The sequence below is a fragment of the Papaver somniferum genome, chromosome 6 (assembly GCF_003573695.1).
Source record: "Papaver somniferum cultivar HN1 chromosome 6, ASM357369v1, whole genome shotgun sequence".
Taxonomy (NCBI): domain Eukaryota; kingdom Viridiplantae; phylum Streptophyta; class Magnoliopsida; order Ranunculales; family Papaveraceae; genus Papaver; species Papaver somniferum.
In genome coordinates this window covers 169080843-169087949 of record NC_039363.1, presented here as the reverse complement: position 1 = coordinate 169087949, position 7107 = coordinate 169080843, and the positions used below count along the sequence as shown (strand labels likewise).

Genomic DNA, 7107 nt, shown 5'->3' with positions numbered 1-7107 from the left:
GGGTTGGTGTTTAATTGAAGTTTTGAAGTTGAGTTGTTGAAGAATTATAGAGTTAGGGTTCCGTGAAGAAGGAAATGAGAGGAAATAGGGTTTTGAGTTCTATTTTAGGGGCAAATAGCCATTTTGCATACAAACGTCTTAGCTGCCCCTTATCATTTTGAGGAGTGTCACATTAACCAACCTTGGTCTTATCTACCCAACCGAGAGAATAAACTCGCTCTTATTCTCTTTTCTTCTTCTTCATTCTCCATTCTTTTCCGTTTTTCTTCTCTTCTCTCCTGTTCTTCTTTCTCTGACGAAATTGTGAAATCAAATGGAAGCTCTGAGATTGACAGAAGGTGGAGAAGATCATACTGTAGTCAGTAGTTATGGTGATGGTCTCTATTGTGATTCTGACTTGAAGGAGGAATGAGAAATCGAAGTTAGGATTGAATCGGAGAAGACCAAATTAGGGTTTGATAAGGAATTGGGAGGTGAATTGAATCGGTGTTTTGAGATACTTATGTATGAAGAATGAGAGGGTTGATGGTTGATTGAAGTTGTAAGGTTGTTGATGATTGAATCAAGAGTTAGGGTTTCATGAAGGAAACTCATAGAAGATTCGATATATGCAATTGATGTTCTAAGGAAGTGTTTAGAGATGGATTTTAGGTATTGACTATTGAGAATAAAGAAGAAGAATTGAGTATTCAATTTAGGGATTGATTACAGAGAAGAAGTTTAATTAAGAATTGAAAGGTTAGGATTCCAAAGAATGTCTAGATACAATTTGAAGAAGAAATTGGTTATGGTTTTGAAATTAATTGTATCCAAGGAGTCGGAGTTCGAAGAAGAAAATGAACTGATGTCAACTTGCTGGTGGAACTATTTAAGGTAAATGTTTATGTAATTAAATTAGTACAACCTTCAGTTCATTATTGAGATTATGTGAATGCTTATGAAGTTAAGAATTATGTTAATATAAAATGGAGCTGTGTTGATTGGGGTTTAGGTTTATTTTGATCTACAGGGATTGGTACTTATTAAGGATGAAACTGAGTTTTAGAAGTGGTGTTGACATTAGTTACACAGAACTGTGTTGGTTGTAGTGAACTGGACAAGGAAATGGTAATGGTGATAGCTTTAGTGTGGCTGTTGGGTTGTTGTATAGTGACTGAGAAGATGTTGATGAAGAATTTACTTGTTCTGTGTGTATTCTGAGTGATCTAGTGGTGCAGAAACGGTTAAACTACATTTGGTGATTATGTTGCTGTGGTGAGGTGATAGTGGTGATGGAGCTGAACTGATAGTGCAGGGGTTAGAGTTACTAGTAAAGCTGGTGGAGGAAATTATAGGTAATATGAAGAGAGTATGATCTCTACTGAAGTGCAAACAGAGTATTAAGGTTTAGTGTGATATTGTACTGAGTTACAAGTTGTAGTGGTGTTGTTGAAGCTGCAGGGGATATGAGTGGCTGGTGGAAGTTTAGGAACTGTTTTGAGATATGGAATAGAGTTACAATTACAACTTGTTGAGCTGAATTGGTTGATGAGTGCTGAACTTTGGAAGTGATAATGGTGGATAAGACACTGTGGATGTGAAGGATGATTGTGGTTAGAATGAGTATATGTGTTGATGAGCTGATCAGCTTTGTAATGGTGGTATGCTAGAGTGGTGATTGACTGAATGTGCAATAGTGGTGTCGAATGTGGTTTTGAGTGAAGAGGATTTGGATATTGCAGCTACTGCATTTGCAGGTAGGCTAAGCTTACAGTTGTAGTTAAATTATGAAGCTTAACTTAAATTCTATGTATTATTGTTGTATTGAACTTTAAAACCTTGTTGGAATGAATAGAATTAGGTTGCAAGTGAATTTGTAGTTACAATAGAGTATTTGCCTGATAGATAATCTGACTGAGTTGAATCGGTGTTAACTCACTGAGTTACAGATCCTGACCTGAGTCGACTCAGTTGACTTGACCTTAACCATTTACCCTGGACTTTGACCTTTGATTGGATGTTGACTGTTAGTTGAACCATTTGACCATTAGTGACCGTCAGTTGACCCTGTTGGGTCAGCACTTGTGTAATGGGCCGAGTCCAGTGGACTTGGGCTTATTGCCATGTTTGGTATGAAATAGCCCTTGACTTCTTCTACAAGGTTGTAGATATTCATAAGCCTTAGCTAGTGGCCTATAGAACCAACTTTGTAGCGCCCTCTAAGCTAACAGCTGACGAATCCAAGAGATTAACTAAATAAAGAGGCACTAAGAATCTGAATCATATACCTAAGCATTTGATTAAGGAATCTGCTATAAAACTTAACCCAAAACTAACCCCGCTCAGAAATATATATACAAGATCTTCTCTCAAATGATACATATACAATAGTCAGTTGGTTTGCAAATAGAATATACAACATAATAAACATATCAGATTATAACCAACTAAGAAGTCAACTTCTCGGAGCTTTCGCTGCGCAATTCTGGTCTGTCTCTGAAACTGAAAGTGGGAGTAATTAACATTTAACTTCTAAGTAATCATAAGCAAGATTTGGAAAACAATACTATTTTTCACAAGCATTAGAAAGTGATCAAGTCACTCAAATAACAAACATGTATATGGACAAACTCCTTCTTCAAACAATGTACTAATATGGTTGTGAAATCTCGAACTCGCTGATCCACACCTAATCGTAAATATGGATGTCGACAATTCCGAACTCGCAAATTGCCGACCAATATATCATAAAAGCTCAAGGTATAAATGTGAAGGAGCGTATCCTATATACCACAGGCGAAAATTCTTATTTCCCATAATAATTCATGACGACAACAAAACATTACAATTCCTTTCCAAACCATGGAAAGATTAAACAGAACTAACAGAACAATCATAATGCAATTTAAACAAAGCATGGAATGCACAACTAGACAATGCATGTGTTTATTAAACAAAGACTTTCGTAAAAGAAACAACAATGATTACAAAAGAGCCAAATGTATTCCCACCTCTTTTGATGACAAGTCACGACTACCTCGAGATCCACGATCCACTGGTTCCTCCTTTGAATCGATCGTTGTTAATATAGATTAACTGTTAATCACACAAGAACTCTAAGAATCTAGCCAAAAGGCTCACACAAGGCTCATAACATAATTCATACAAGTTCAAGTTATAAGCTAAGTGAACTATCTAATGGTTCTAAGCCCATTATGGTATCTCATTCTCTACCTTTAACATAACTAAGAGTTTACTAATCCAATTAGGTTGGTTTCATAATTCATTAGTGAAGTCTCATGAGTATTTACAACTTTGTAGAAGGGACCGAAAGCTAATTTGGACCATAAGTGGTCCCATCATCAAATTAGGATAACTAGCCCTAAGCCCATGTTCACTAAACAAGTCCATACATAAGGCCTGGTCCACTAGGGTCAAGTAACGGTCTCTGACAGTCAAACTAACAGTCACAGGTCAACTAACAGTCCACGTCAGTCAAAGGTCAACGTCCAGGGTTAATGGTCAAAGAAATTAACTCAGTCAAGGTTCACTGAGTCAAGTCTGGTCAGGTCTAGTCACCGAGTTAACTCAGTCAGTAACACTAAGTCATCTAAACAAATTGAGTTAGACATATTGATTCAACAATGGACTCCCATTCTACCAGGTTTGGTGTAACACTTTCATTGTAGAAAACAACATCAAATCATTTATCTTATATAAACTTCATAACTGAATTACAATACTAAATTGAGCTTACCTGCAACATCTGATGCAAGCCTTCACTGAAGCTTCCATCTACAACCATACAATTATCACTATCTACATCTTTACTATCTCATTCTTCTTACACAAGTTCACTCACTACCCATCTCAGCTCAAAGTCTAACTCCAACATCCATGCTCTGCACTTGCATCTCCCCTGCAACATCAAGATTCCACTAAAACTACTACTAACTACAACCATAGCATCAACACTCTATTCTACATAACTTAAGTACTCAAGAATTCCACCCTTTCATCCATACGCACCACACATACAGAACCACCACTAATATCTGCAACAACTCATTTATATAAACTTACTCCATACACAACTTTCTTACAAGAAGTTCACCAGCACAATCAGACTTCGACAACTGCAAACCAGAATGCAGTACATAATAATCTGCAACTCAATTTCACTGCATCACTAAATCCTCATTGACCACAAACCCAATTCTATAACAGCTCATTAATTTCCAAATCCTGTATCTTACACAACCACTGCCAACAAATTACGTTTCATACATATATCCCCTTTCATCTAACTCAACTGTGAGTCCATTAATAATCACACATAATCAAACAATGAAAATGAATAACTGAGTTAGATTCTCAGAAAGCAATTACCTCAAACGGTTCCATTTAAGCAATTGACTATGCTTCCTTCTTTAGCTTAATTCTACACTCACCTCACACATCAAAAATCCACCAGTTTAGTTCATGTAGGATCAGAATCTCGCAGCAATAATGCCTCAGCGAAATTATCAACAATACAACAACGTCGCAGAACAATTTCAGAAGTGACATAATAAACGACGTCAGCTAAAATCATAAGAAAAACGTAATGATTCTGCGAAAATAAGAGAGTTTGTGAGATTAACATTTGTAAGGTTGCGAGAATGTCACAAGACATATCCGAAAATAAAAGACAGATTAGTTGTCATCCACTATGTACTTCCTTATAAATAGTCGTTCAGTTGTAAAGGAAAGGGAGAGATCTTTTTTGAGTAAGAAACAAGTAAATAGGAGAGAGAAAATCTAAAGCAGTGGTTATTCTTGATTCCTTTATCTTTTCTTGTAAGATTGTTCAAAGATTCATCAATAAAATTAAGATTGTTAATCTAAAAATGGGTTTAGTATTAATGAAATCAGATGAGGGGTATAGTGTAGGATTTCCTGCAACTACATAATGGCGCTAGAAGGAGGGGACATTGAAGATTATTCTAGAAAAAATTGAAGATTAATATTGAGATTTGTGAAGATTTGGAGTGATTGATTAAGAATTTTACATAATTTCTTTCAATTCGTTAACATTGAAGAAATGGCTAGAAGCAGAAATACATCAGAACAACCAACTACTGTTAGAAGAAGCAAGAGAATTGCTGGAAGGGAAAGAAGTGAAATGGGAGAATCTACTAGAATGAGAAATAATAGAGAAAATCAAATTCAACCACCAGTTCAACAAACACTAGTACAAGGGAGGAATACAGATTATGATAGGGTGAGTATACACACTTGGCAATCAAATTCAGCAGAAGAAGAGCAACAAACCAGAAACCATAGACAGGTAGAGAGAAATCAAGAAGCAGATGAAGGAATAATTCATGGAGATGAGGAAATTGGAGCGTTAGAAACGTTGAGACGAAGAATACACGAAGAAAGAAGAGCTGAGGCAGAAGAACGTGCGAATTTAACAAGGAAAAATCACGAATTGAGGATGGAAAATATGAGACTACAGAGTAGAAGATCGAGAAGTATTACAAAATCATATTCAAGATCGACTAGAAGAGAAATGAGGCGAAACTCACCCACAATTAATGCTGGAAACAATATTCAAGAAGAAATATCAAATCCTAATGAAGAATATCGCGAAAACAGAGAAAGAACTGATGATCGTTACGTTCCACAAAATGAAACTTTTGATGATAGGAAAAATGGTAGAAATCAAGAGAACGGACAACGTCAGGGACAAAATGACCAAGATGGCGAAGGAAATCGAGATAAAGGAAGGAGAATTTTACATGAACGAGAAACTCAAAGAAATCAACAGACGATTGAAGAAGAAATTGAAAGACATTATGTTGAACAAGCATGTTTAATTTGCGAACGTGAAAGATTGAGGCATAAATGGAAGAACAAGAGCTTCAGGAGACAATTCGCCAGAACAATCATGACAATCGAGAAAGAAGGCGTACACAAAATCGGAATAACGGTAATATCAATGAAGAGTATGATAGAATACATAAGGTGGCTGAAAGACAATGGATGGAATTAATAAGAAATGAACAAAATCATGAAGGGGAAAATGAGAGACATAATCATATGCGAATTCAAGATACAGATGAAGAAGAGACTCGTAGAAGAAGACGAGATGAGGATAATGAAGAAGAAATGCAAAATTTCGCGAGAGAAGAAAGACATGAACGCAGAAGAAGGGAGGCGAAATTAAAAAGACCAATAGATCAAAATTCAGGTGTAAATAAACAAATCTTGAAAGAGTTAGAATAAATGAGAGGAATGCTAAAGAATAGAGGAGAAGAAGGCAGAAGACAATTGGATGAAGCTATAGAAGAAGCTGCGAAAACTCCATTTACAAGGGAAGTACAACTAGGAGGAATACCACTGAAATGCAATTTGCCCGCATTAACCAGCATTTTTGATGGAACAACTTGTGCAATTCAACACATTAAAGCCTACGTGAGGTGCATGTTGCAATGGGAAAATCATGATGTTGTATTATGCAAGTATTTCGCATCCAGCTTAACAGGGGAGGCGTTAAAATGGTTCGAAGGTCTACCGAAGAATACAATAACATCCTTCAATCATTTGCAGACTATATTCCTGGGGGCATATATAAGTAATAATTCTTTGCGACCTGGTATTGAAGACGTGTTTGGATTAAAACAAAGGATTGGCGAAAGTTTAAAGCACCTAACTAAAAGATGGAGGACTATGTGTAGCGAAATGGCTGGCCGTGTAGATGAGAGATATCTTATATTATCATTTATCAATGCTATGTTTGCAACCAACCTATTGTATGTCCAAATTTTTAGAGTCAAGAATACGATCACAATGACTGAATTGCGAGAACTTCAAGAAGAATATATTGCTCTAGAGGAAAGGAAAAATGAAATGGAATCATACCCAGTTGCGACCACTAGTTCACAAACAGCGAATGCAAGCTTATTACCCAAGCTAATAAACACAGTAGCGAATACTTCGCAAGTACAACAAGAGAAGGTGACGGGTAACAATCAACAGAAACTGGTGGCTATGGGAAGCCGAGATCAAGAGGAGTATGAAGGAGAAAGAAATTTCTACAATCGTGGTGGAAATAACAAGATTCAAAGACTCGATCAACCACAA

The 7107-nt window shown here is 36.5% G+C and overlaps 1 long non-coding RNA gene across 1 annotated transcript; it reads left to right on the top strand.

Moving 5' to 3' along the window:
• Positions 1-234: 234 nt before the first annotated feature.
• On the top strand, positions 235-1852 carry LOC113290079. The gene is made up of 2 exons (XR_003331382.1): positions 235-873; positions 1010-1852. It is a non-coding gene; the product is annotated as an uncharacterized LOC113290079 (long non-coding RNA).
• The last annotated feature ends 5255 nt before the right edge of the window (positions 1853-7107 follow it).